We start from the raw sequence: 14,132 nt of genomic DNA, 5'->3' as shown, positions 1-14,132 counted from the left end.
AAAAACGCCCCTAATATGTGGCCAGACATGAAACTGTAATATTTCGTTATGAAATATTAAATGATTTCATAGTAATATCAATTATGGATCCAAAAATTAAAGGAATTTCAATTTAAAAATTCAAAAAATAGTAGATTTCTTTTGTTTTTTGGGCGAAAAGGTGAAAAAAAAACTTTCTTAAAGGTCATATAACAATTTTATGTTTTTCTGTAAGGTATCTTTAGGGAGAACATTTTAATATAAAAACTATATCCTATTTTTCGAATATATCGTCCCTACACCCTTTGGATTTTGTCTTATTTTTTTCTCAAAAATTTAAAATTTGGGCCACATGTTCTAAAATCCCAATGCTGGAATCAGAAAACGGAAAGCAGCTTTGGAAACCTTGATGTGTTGCCTATTTATTCCCAAAATATTTTGCCAGCCCCGAAGGAAATGTGGACCCTATGGGTAAAATTATAAAAAATACCATTTTTGGGATTTTTCACTCCAATTTTGAGGAATTGTGGGATTCACATTGAACTTTTGACAAGTTTATTTTACACCTTATTATTTAGAATGACAAATTTAAAAACACGTTGAATATTCTATTGAGTTTTTAAAATAAATAAAAAAAAGAAATTTCGAGGCCTTGCCGAGAGCTTTCCAAAAATATGAAAAACTTTCAAGTCGGATAGGTAAGGTTTCCAGGCAGCCGCGAAGTGAATAAAAGAAGAGCAGCTCACGCGGGTCGAAAGCTATAGGTCCCTTTGTGTTACCTGAAAGTATAAAGAAGGGGAAGATTGAAAAAGTTAAGAGGATGATGCCCGAAGAGTGAGAGGAGATTTTTAAAATCGCGTACCAATGAGTTGGCGGTTATTAGGTCACTCTAGAAAGATCCCCATGTCTGGTCTTTTTAAAAAAATACTACTCTTTATAATGGAAATAGGATGGGGAAACAAAAAAATGTTTGGGTTTAAACATTTTATATTTCGTAGGTACCCAACTTTGAGGCCCCATAGGGCAGTCCCTGGAGCATTTGTAGGGCCCATTTTAACAACTTAAACTCGAATACTCATTGGCTATGACCATGTCAAATTTTATACCTAACGGATCAGCCGTTTAGAAATCCTAGATTTATTTCCAAAATATGTTGATTCTGTCCCACTGTGCAGCGTAATCATATACAAAACAAAGAACTTTCTGAAGAGTTCACCAGTTTTGTAATCATAAGTTTGCCAACAATGTTGGTTGAGTCTTGCAAATGCATGACTTATGCCAGGTATTCTACACAATTGTACTTGCACACACGTATTTGTAGTCATTTATCTAAGTTAAAAAAAAATTACGAGAACATTCTCTTTCTTTTCATAAAAGTTTTTTTTTTTTCAAATAAAACATACATTCACTGATATTTGTGTTAAAATGGTTGAAGGAAATGTGGGCCAGCCAGGCTTATGGTACTATATGACTGATGATTTCCTCTGCTATGAATATTATTTATTTATAACTCACCCAAACCATTATTTCTTATTAAATCTTTAAAACAAGACACACATACTGAATACATAGAGTTTTTTGCCACTACTAATGAGGCAGTTTTTAGCAAAGTGAAAGTAGGCGTGTGAAAATGTATACTATAATCTTTACTTTGCTTTTTTCATAGTTCAGTTCAGTTTGGTTATTTTTTTGTTCATTGTTGCTATAGCTGCCAACAAGACATAATAAATACATGGATATTTATTTAAGGTACCCTGCTATGTATTTAATGTTGAATTTATATATAGTTTTTATGTAGTATATAAAGTATATGTTTCACTTTTATTTTACTAATGATTTGTAAATAGAGTAGGACAAACAGATAATAAAATTGTACAACCAACAAAGCACTCTCTGAAGCACCTCACTCTTTGCTATACAAAAAAAAAACTGTTAGGGTTCTGTTCCATTTTGTTTCCGGTTAAATAAATATTTGATTAAGACATAAGAGTTCTATGTTTTTTGTATTTTTATTTTTTTTTTTGTTGAAAACTAAAATTCATAGTATAATAATAATAAGACTGTAGGAAATAAAATATTTATTTATTTTAAATGACATAAATATAAAATGTTATAGATGAACTGAATTTAAGGATATTGTAGAGAAAATTAATATTTTATGAAAGGAAAGTTAACATTTTAAAGGGTTTGTTAACAAGAAGATTTCTAATTTTTTTTTAATTGAAAATTCTGTCTTTAGTAATTTGCTTTAAAACACTATGAATTAAATATAAATATAATGACAAAAGCAGATTGTATGACAAAAGGATATGGTATTTTTTTGAGTTTAAAATTTGAATAATAAAATTTAATTTGTTTAATTAAGGAATATGTGAATTAACTATACTCTGCTTTATAACCATAAAATATTATTAAAGTGATGTCATTACTGATTAACATACTTAGTAATGGCTACTACATACCGCCCGTATTACTGATAACCAATAATAATAAAGAGGCTTTCAGGCTGACTTATAATCCGATTGATTTACTTACTCTGTGTGTAATTTTTTGAGTCATGGAAATAAAACCATATACGGACATCACTACGTGATAAAAGACAAAAAAAATATGTGTGTCTTCAAGTTTTCCCTAAAGTCGTGCACTTTTTTTTTATGGGCCCCCAAAAATTTGGGCCCAAAAAAGTGATCATTTCCTCAATCTTGCAAACAGTTCAGAAAAAACCGAATTTTTTAAACTTTTTTGCGATTTTGATCTTGAAGATGAAGTTTTTTTTTGATTTTGTATGTTTACAAGTTTTGTTCTTTATGACAAGGGCTACAACTTTGCCTCAGAGAGCAAAATTTCGAACTCCCAATTAGCATATAATATGAAATTAATTTTACTCTGATTGTTTTTTTGCTATTATCAAATTGTTTATTGAAACCGAGTATATATTTTGCTATTTATTTTTATACCCTACACCATCATAGCACCCACTTTAAAATATACCGATCGACTTAGAATCACTTTCTGAATCGATTAAACAATGTCCGTCCGTCCGTCAGTCTGGCTGGCTGGTCGGCTGGCTGTCCATGTAAACCTTGTCCGCAGAGTACAGGTCGCAATTTTGAAGATATTTCGATAAAATTTGGTACATATTATTTTTTCGGACCAAGGACCAAGCCTATTGAAACTGGCTGAAATCAGTCCATTATTTCACCTACCCCCATACAAATGTCCTTCCCAAATCGGTCATAAATGTTTAATTTATGAATGTATCTCCACAAATTGCGCTCCAAATAAGTTTCATATATACAAAATTCATGTCACCAAATTTTGTTACGATTGGTCCATAATTAGTCATAGCTTCCATATAGACCCCCTTCCGAAAATCACTTTAACGTGCATAAATCACTTAAAAATGTTGGTATAAACACAAAATTCAACATAGTTAACTTTAATATAGACATAAATTACACGACCTAATTTCATGGTGATAGGTCCATAATTGGTCATAGCTTCCATATAAGGCCCACTTCCGAAAATCACACAAAAATATAAATTATTGAAATTTTAAAGGAAAAAATTGTTGCTATTTTACTTAGGCCCTAATTTTGTAAATCACATCACAAAGTGATATTTATATGGAAAGCAAAAACAAAATTTCAAAAATTTTAAAAATTTGTTTTTGTTTTATATACAAATTCATAACAGAACAAACGCACCAAAATTCAAGCGTTGATTTGCCTTTCATAATTTGAAAATTTTGTATATAAAACAAAAACAAATTTTTAAAATTTTTGAAATTTTGTTTTTGCTTTCCATATAAATATCACTTTGGTGACGTGATTTACAAAATTAGGGCCTTAGTGTAGGGTATTATATGGTCTTGCTTGACCGAACATACTTTCTTACTTGTTAAATTTTTAAATACACTATTTATAGAATATATATTGTTTTACTATAAGAGAAAAATATGTCGAGTACGGTATGTCACGTACGATATTAAATTTGATTTATTATAAAATAATCCAAAGATTGTTTTTATTTAAATATGACGGATTGTAACAGAAAAATATTTGATTTAGTTTATGAAATTAAAACAAAACATAATGCCTCTCACCATTCGCAAATTTTCGCATATTTCTACATATATCTCAAAATTACTTCCGATTTATGTCACGTACGATATACCCTTATTTCGCGCGATATTTTGGACAACAATGTTTCGAAAGAACTTATTTTTTTAAAAATATAGTACCCTATGAATGGAACATAAAGACCAAATTATATTTCAAAATCTATTCCACTCTATAGCTGTACAAATGTCACGTACATGACAATTTTCAAGATTTTGAAAAATTTAAATTCTAAGTATTTTTCTTATATAATTAAAGCTGTAAATCTATGGTAAATAAGCATTCCAACGAAATATAAAATATATAAAATCAATTCAAAGTTATTCGTTATAGTACTAATTTCTTCTAAAAGGTCAAAAGTCAAGTTTATATTATATTGTATGAATTAAAAATTACTGCGTGTATAATATCATATATTCTCACTTAGTTATTGAACATTATAGTTTCGAAAATGTCGAATTTTTTATAGTCCAGACTATGCCGCGTCGGTCTACTAATTGTTTTGATCGATGTAGAATGCTCTCTCTGGATACGCTTCACTTTGGAAGAGAGTATCAGATATTGGCTTGACTAGGGGACTAGGGACAAATGTTGTCTGATTTTCGCCATACTTTACAATATAATTTCGCAGTAATTAGAACTACTTTGTGCAAAGTTTTATCAGGATTGGCGCATAATCAACATATTTATGGCTGATCAAATAGTATGGGGGCTATGTGAAATCCAAATACCAAACAAACTTTATCAACAGAGAGTATTTGTTGAACATTTCTGTCAGCGAGCAGCATTCGTTTGGGCCCTATCGTGTTTCCAACAGTCAAACAGACGGACGGACATTGCTAGATCGTCTTAGAATCTTATGAAGACGCAGATTGTATAAACTTATGTGGGTCTGCGGCAAATGTTTTGCTGTTGGTTATAAAAGTAGATATAATTCTAATTGGTCATTAGTATTTTTTACACATTTTCTTAAAATATATTCATGTGATTACAAATTCCAACAAAGGTAATTTTTTGTATTTGATTTTCTTTAATAAATGTAAAGTAAAATTTTGTATTTTTTTGCGCTAATTTATTAAAAATCTATGCTTGAATTCAAAAATTATTTATATTTGCAAGCAGAGCATTTCTATATTCAAATGTCGTATCTATTTATGATTTAATTATAATGGATTAGTAATCAATGTTTCATAAAACTCTAAAATTCGTGCGAAAAAGGTCGAAGGTTAATTATGCATATTTGGGTATTTTTATGATTACAATGAAATATTTGGTATCAAAAATTGCTGTCTAAAATGAAAATTGTTATTTCAAATGAAAATAAAATTAAAATTTGTTTCTAAAATTTTAACGAGATTAAAATTCATGATAAATTACCTTTCCAACGACATATAAAATATTCGATATTAGTTGGCAAAGGTTATTTTTTATTTAAGGCTTTTTGATAATTTTAATAAAAAATTATTAATTGTGTTGAAAATAATTGTTTTATATATAAATACTGCAAATTTCGCTAGCGAGGTCAAAGGTCATACTTAAGAATTATAAATTACCTTATCAAAAAGATATAAATTTTCTAAATCGTTTCGATTCAAGTTAGCACAAATTGTTTGCTAAATTTTTAAAGATAATTTAAATGCAATTTAATAAATTTTAAATGTGAATTTATTAAACTTGAAATTTTCCATGATATAGGTTGTTTTACGACTACAATGAAATATTTGCTAATTTATTTAAACAAATTTCATCAAAATGTATTTTAATTGTTTCAAATTGAGTTTTCTTTAGAATTAAATAAAAGATTTGGTTATTTTTAAAATAACCAAATTATTAAATAAAAAACTACACTCTGCTACAAAATGACACTTTTTGTCAGAACTTGAAAAGCGACCTAATGGGGGTTGTAGGCCTAGGTGAGGACATACTAAAACCGTTTCCAATGATTTTGAAACACCCTCAAAATTTTGAGTTATTTTGAAAAAACTGTTTTAGGGCAGGTCATAGTACTTTAGTACCACTCAACTCACACATTTTTATGGCGATTTCAAAATTTTAAACAATTATGAATAGACAAAGAATTAAGCTTTCATAAAATGTATATCGAAAAAATTGCGTAAGTTTTTATAAAAAGTTTCGCTTTATTTTTTTAATAATTTTTCAAATTCAAAAATAGTTATTTAAATTTTTTTCTATAAAAACCTATTCTTTTTTGGACAGTGTTTTAAAGAGAACTTTATATGGGAAAAATGAGATATTACTTGTTAAAATCGGTTTATATTTGAAAAAGTTATTAAACTTTTTTGAAAAAAGATCCAAAAAATTTACCTTGTAAATTCAAAATTTTACAAATATTTTTTTTGTTTTTTATACCCTTCACCTTCGTGAGAAGGGTATATATAAGTTTGTCATTCCGTTTGTAATTTCTACATTTTTCATTTCCGACCCTATAAAGTATATATATTCTGGATCCTTATAGATAGCGGAATCGATTAAGCCATGTCCGTCTGTCCGTCCGTCTGTCTGTTGAAATCAATTTTCTGAAGACCCCAGATATCTTCGGGATCCAAATCTTCAATAATTCTGTCAGACATGCTTTCGAGAAGTTTGCTATTTAAAATCAGCAAAATCGGTTCATATATCTGGATTACTAAGTCATTAATATAGACAATATGGATATCTAATGATAGATATTTCAAAGTCCATTGCAACGATGTAGATAAGGCTATAGTAAGTTGGACCTACAATGGGTCAAAATCGGGAAAAAAATTTTTTAACCCGAATTTTTTTTTCATCAAACAATTTTATTTGTTATAAATTTTTTTTCCAAAAAAAAAAATTTTTAAATTTTAAAAAAATTTTTAAAAAACAATTTAAAAAAAAAATTTTTGAAAAACAATTAAAATAAAATTAAATTTTGTTTACCTAAAAATATTTAAAAAAATTTATTTTAAAGTATAATTTGGTGAAGTGTATAAATATGTTAATAATTATATTAATTAAAATTTAATTATGTTAATTAAAAGTTGAATAACTTTTACAATTTTAATCCGATTTGTATAATTAAAAACATGTTTTATTAAGAACTAAATTTCCTATATATGTGGGTATAAAGTTTTATAAACTTTCATATCAAAATAAGCAATGAAAAGCGACTAAAATCAAAAAAGTTGATAAATTTTGTTTTTATTTTAGATATTCTTAAGAAAAACAATACTAATAACTTACAAATGTATAAAAAAAACTGCACGTACTTTTAAAGCGTAATCAGTTTTCTTGCTAACCCCGTTAACTAATTTAAAGTCGGACAAAAACTGACTGAGTTGCATACCACGTTTATACGCACGGCTTATTCGCAAATAAAAATATTGCAATTAGAAAAAAATGCCGCATAAACAGTGAATTAATTTTTTAATTGCGAATAGCAAACCCACGAAAACAATTCCTGATTAACGACACTATTTGCAAATAAGATATTAAGCATTGCCATATGTTTTAACGCTTTTAGTTTATTAAGACGTTTTATAAATATTTCATTGCGTTTTTGTTAATTGCAAATAATTTTTATCTGCGAATAGGCTACGTATAAACGTAGTAACAGATCGATAAGTTGACGAACATCACTGAAAACGGTTTTTTCAGAATAACTTCTGAATCTGAGGGTGTTTTTGAATTTTTTTTTACACAATTTGTAATGTACACAGCAAGCCCTATAACCTACGCTAGGTCGTTTTCCAAGTTTTTTCTTCCATCGTAGCACCGTGCTATTAATGAATTTGAGAACTATTATTTAAAGTAAAAGTATCCAAAATGCTAAGATCGTGGTAAAAACCATGACATTGACAGTATTCGCAAATTCTATGAAATTTAAATGAAAATCATACGAATTTCCTTTTTCAGGTCAAAGTTAAATTTGTTAGATTTCAGATTTTCCAAGAAAATATTCTAAGATTCTTTGTATTAATTCCTTTTTGTGGCAATTTAAATCAAAAACTATTCGAAAAGTGGAAAATAACAATTTTAAATTAAAATCTTAAACATTTCTTTGTGCGGGTCAAAGTTCTGTTCATTATATTTGGTATTTTCCAAGAAAATTATAAATTTTTTTGGTATTTATTGTATAATTTGAATAAAACTGATATTTGATGTCTTGAGGTCAAAGGTCATTTAAATTTTATTTGCGATTTTCATGAAAATATTATCATATATGTTATATTTATTGATTAGTTTAAAACAACAACTATTAGAAAAATTGAAAAGTAATATTTGAAACTTAGAGGTCAAAGGTCATACACATTTTACACATGAATTTTCATACAAATTTAACAAACTAATTATATTTTCCGATAATTTCAAATGAAAATTGATATCTAAAGCAAACAAATAGCATTTCAAATTAATCTTAAGATTTAATGGATATAATTGAAGAAAAAGTCTGCAATAGCTTAGTTTGTAAATACCAGAAAAATTTAAAATATGGATATCTTTGCAAGGAAGTTTACAAATTCCTGGAGTAATTATACTCTTTTTTGACACAAACCCTTATAATAGTACATACATATTGTTATTTACTGTATTCACTTTCTAAAAAGCAAAACCTAGACCAAAGATCATCATGTTAAGCGGCTGTTATGACAACTAACAACCAGAAATAAAAACCCCTATTAAAATAATTTCTTTATATGCCATGACAGGCTTTTAATACGATGAGCATGAAAATTTAACAAAAGAAAATTTCCCAAAAAAACCAAAAACACTTAGAAAATTTTAAAACAAACCCTCGACAAGGGTTTGAAAAAAGGGGTAGTATTTTGTCATTAAATAAAGGCTATACAAAACTTGGCTGCTTTTACACACAGGATATAAAGTCAATTAGGTCTTGACAATATTTGGCAAGAGATAACAACAACAGCAACAAGAAAAAAACATCAAGTGTTGGAATAAATTCCTGCTGTACAATTTGACAAAGGTGTAAAAAAAAGTATTCAAAAGAAAGACTTTGTTTTTGAAACTGGGAATGGTAAATTGTTTTTTGTTGTGCTGTGTTTGTGTTCATACTGCCAAATAATACATTATTTATGCATTAAATTAAACATTTATAAAGTTGTAAATAATACCATTTCAAATACCAGATCATTTCAAATGTACATATTTAAATACTAACAAAACATGGGTAGATTTATTTCTTGTTTTTCTTTATTTTTATTTCTTTATTTCATTTTGGGGAGGTTGTTTTTCTTGCTGTATCATTTTGATTTACATTTCAATCTTAAATGTAAATGTATACAATTTCAGCAAAACAAAATCTGTTGTCACCTTTCTTAACAGCCAGTTTTGTTTTTAAAAATTACGGTTTGTGGCCTAACGTCTAGATTGTGTTTTTTTAAAACCTTTTTTTTTTGTTTTAAATTTATACGTTAAGAGTATTACGTCAGTCTCAATTATTGCCACAAACAGCTCATCTTTCTTACGTTTTGAAAACAGTACACTCGCATACATAATGAAACATTAAATTTACATTCACTTTAAGTTATTAAATATTTTGCTGGTTGTTTAAAAGTTTTTTGTTTTTCAATTTTCATTTTGGCATTTAGTCATATTGAATTTCAAAACAACAAAAAAAAACGAGGAGGGGCTAATTTTTCAATTTGATTTACAACAAGTAAGAGAGCTATATTCTGCTGTGCCGAATCTTATATACCCTTCACCAAATTATATATTTTTTTTAATTTATTTTAAAAAAGTTTTTTTTCCAATTTTTTTTAAACATTTTTTTTTTTAATTTTATTGAAAATTGTTTAAAATTTTTATTTTGTGGAAATTTTTTTTTAAAAAAGTTTTTTCAAAATTGTTTTAAATTTATTTTAAAAAAGTTTTTTCCAATTTTTTTTTTTAATTTTATTGAAAATTGTTTTAAAATTTTTATTTTGTCGAAATTTTTTTTAAAAAAGTTTTTTCCAATTTTTTTTTTTAAATTTATTTCAAAATTTTTTTTTTAATTTATTTTAAAAAAGTTTTTTCTAATTTTTTTTTTAATTTTATTGAAAATTGTTTTAAAATTTTTATTTTGTCGAAATTTTTTTCCAATTTTTTTTTTAAATTTATTTTTTTATTTTATTGAAAATTGTTTCAAAAATTTTATTTTGTCGAAATTTTTTTTAATTTATTTAAAATTTTTTTTTTTTTTAATTTTATTGAAAAAAAATTTAAGACAGAAATTTTTTTTGGTGAAAAAAAATTCTGTTTAAAAAATATTTTTCCCGATTTTGACCCATTGTAGGTCCAACTTACTATATCCTTATATACATCGTTGCAATGAACTTTGAAATATCTATCTATCAATGGATATCAATATTGTCTATATTAATGACTTAGTAATAAAGATATAGATAAAAAATAGGCCAAAAATCGAGGTTTTCTTTATATCTCAGCCATTTGTGGGCCGATTTTAAATAGCAACCAATCCGGAAGAATTTCCAACATATTGATGAATGAATCATGTATGTAAGTTATTTGTGGGCTACGGAAAGATGATTTCAACATCTAGATGGACATGGCTATATCGCTATCTATAACGATCCAGAATGAAATGAAAAATGTAGAAATTACAAACGGAATGACAAACTTATATACACTCACTCATAGTGAAGGGTATAAAAATATTGCAAATAACATGTTTAACTCAAAATAAATGAGAAGAATTGTTGTGGATTTTCTAAATACATATTTAAATTACAATTAATATTGTCAGCTAAAGTTGCAACTACTTTAGGCATTTTCTAAGCTTTAATAAGATGTTGGCTTTTCCTTTTGCTTTCTTTTCAATCTAACATAAACAGTCGTTTTGAAAATTGTTTGATGACTTTTGTTTTCAAGTAAAGACAGTGTTAATTCAACTTTAACTTCATCAAAGCATGCATCAAGATTTATACATACTTTTTCTGTATTTTTCTTATAAAAATCGGGCGAAAAACCTGCACAATCTCTTTTTTCCCATTTGCCGTTTATGCCAGAAAAAAACCAAAACTATATAAAGTTTTTTTTGTTTTTTTTCATTTTATTTATTTTATGTAAAACAATCTTTTTATTACAAATATTTCAAGGGATTTATTTACATGCATGTATGAAATGTTTAAAATAAATGATGTCCCAGCAAACGTAAAGTGAAACTTTAGAAATGTAGTGAACGTTTTAGTTTTGAATATCAAACATGATACTCAACCTAATTCAAACTTAGACAGAGGTTTGAAATTCAAATTTGTGATTGATTTGAGAAAAAAACCTTTGATCACTTGCAATAACAAAGTCAAAAGTTTAGATTATAATGATGGTTTTAACATTTGATATCAAGCATGATTTTCAAACATAATTCAAACTTAGGCAGAGAGCTTAGAGTTTCTAATTTAAGGTTGATTTGAGATATTTTCATTTTCTTAAATATTCCGTGATGTCCCTGCAAACACAAAGTCAGAAGTTTGGAATATGATGATGATTTTAGCATTTTATATCAAACATGATTCTCAAATCTAATTCAGTCATAGGCAGAGAGGCTAGAGTTTCAAATTTGAGGTTGATTTGAGTAAAAACTTTTGAGAAATTTACATCTTGTGATGTCCCCGCAAAGGCAAAAGTTTGGAATAACAAGATCGTTTCAGCATTTGATATCAAACATGATTCTCAAGTCTAATTCAAACGTACACAGATACAAGGTGGCGCAAAAGTAAACTTCCGATGTTTTTTGGCTGTAATTAAAAAAAAAAGAAAAACTTTGATTCTTCTTATGGATTATTTTTATTTGGTCTTTTAATTTTTTTTACATCAAGTCGAGAATGTGATGTCATGTAAATGGCCGCCGCCACAGTTGATTGTCATTTGAGCCATTTTTATGGCATTTTCTATCACTTTCGCCAAAACTTTCGGCGATAGGTCCTCACATTCTTGACGGATATTGTCTTTAAGAGCTGCAAGAGTCTGAGGCTTGTTGACATAAACCCGCGACTTCAAAAAGCCCCACAAAAAGAAGTCTGGAGCGGTCAAATCAGGCGATCTTGCTGGCCAGTGCAAATCGCCAAAACGGGAGATTAGGCGCCCGGGAAATTCATCCTTCAGTTTATCGGTTGTGGCACGTGCAGTGTGTGCCGTTGCACCGTCTTGTTGGAACCACATGTTTTCCAATCCCAATTTATCAAGTTGCGGCAAAAAGAACTCGTTGATCATTGCTCTGTAGCGCTCACAATTCACAGTAACCGTTTGGCCCGCGACGTCTTCGAAGAAAAAAGGTCTGATGACTCCTCCAGCGAAAACAGCACACCATACAGTGACTTTGAGCGGGTGTAATGGCTCTTCGTGGGTTACACGCGGATTTTCAGTGCCCCAGAAGCATAAATTTTGCTTATTTACGTACCCGCTAATATGGAAATGGGACTCATCACTCATGATTATTTTTGATGAAAAATCATTTTCCTTATTGGTCAAATAAATAGTCAGCAATATTCCGCGTTCTGGAGCAGTGTAGCGTAACATTGTTTATTAACGTGTATTTCGCATGTGTTTACTACACAAATGTCAAAACAGAACTGACATTAGGGGCCAATCGCAAAATTTATAGCATTTTCTGATAGGAGGATTACTTTTGCGCCACCTTGTATTTAAATTGGAAGTTGATTCCAAAAAACAATATTGAATTTGAGGTTAGTTTGAGAAAAAAAAACTCCTAAATAAAATTTGAATTGGAATTGAATTAAAGAACTTTTAGTTCAGCTGGAGTTTTATATTTAAATTTAAGGTGGATTTAAGAAAACAGCATTTGACAAGGACATTTAAAATAAATATACAGTGATGTTATTAAAACACAAAGTCAAATATATGCTGATGGTTTTAACATTTGGCATCAAACATTCCCAGTTCAAACAGAGTCAGAGGCTTGAGTTTCAAATTTGAATTCATTGAATTCATTTTGAGAACAAAGTTTGACAAATGAAAATTTCCCAACTTTTTAGCAAATGTAATTTGTGTTTTCTCGATCGTTCTCAAAACTGCTAAAGATTTTTAAATTTGGATTTATATAGCTTAAAATTATTGGCTGGAAAGATTTGCGTTTGATATCGTCGGAAAGGTAACTGGAACATTAAAGAGTTATGCAATAAATATCATGCTTTGAGAGTAATTTGTTTGGTCCGAAAAGCTAGATTGAAATGGACGTTTTGGACCAACTTTAAATATATATTTTTTAAAATGGGATGTTTAATATTTAGCATATCCCAATGGAAAATGGGCAAAATCGGTCAAGTAGAACCAGAGATATGATCTTTTGAACGCAGTCAGCCAAAAAAAGTTTGAACACCAAGAATTGGAGGCATTACTCTATAAAGATTGTTGTCAAACTCACCAAGAGCTTGTAAAATCATTTTGGAGCACGATCCATCCAAAAACAGGGAAATTGGGTACCATACGAATTGAAGCTGAGGGACCTTAGTCACGATTTTGAATGTCCGAAATTATTTTTGAACGCTATAAAAGAAAATCATTACTTGCGATGAAAAATGGATCCATTACGATAAACCGAATCATAAGAGATCGTACGTAAAGCCCGGCCAAACAGCCTAATCGACACCAAAGCCAATTATCCATGGCGCAAAGGCAATGCTCTGTATCTGGTAGGACCAAAATGGTCCTTTGAGCTGCTGAAATCTGATCAGACCTGATTCGTTTAAAGCGAGAAATTGTAATATTCCATCAGGACAATGCTAGGCCACATGTTGCAATACCTACTAAAAACTATTTAGAAGAAGTGGTAGGGAAGTTTTGCCTCGCCCGCCTTATAGTCCAGACCTTGCCCCGTCCGACTACTATTTGTTTCGATCGATGCAGAACACTCTCTCTGGGATACTCTTCACTTCAGAACAGAGTATCCGAAATTGGCTTGATTCGTTGATTCGGCCTCAAAAGATTAGCAGTTCTTTTGGCGCGGAATCCCTATACTGTCAGGAACATGGAAAATGGTCATAGCTAACAGTGGCCAGTACCTTGAAGAAA

This window comes from Calliphora vicina, chromosome 1 (assembly GCF_958450345.1).
Source record: "Calliphora vicina chromosome 1, idCalVici1.1, whole genome shotgun sequence".
Taxonomy (NCBI): Eukaryota; Metazoa; Arthropoda; class Insecta; order Diptera; family Calliphoridae; genus Calliphora; species Calliphora vicina.
This window is presented reverse-complemented; position numbering follows the sequence as displayed.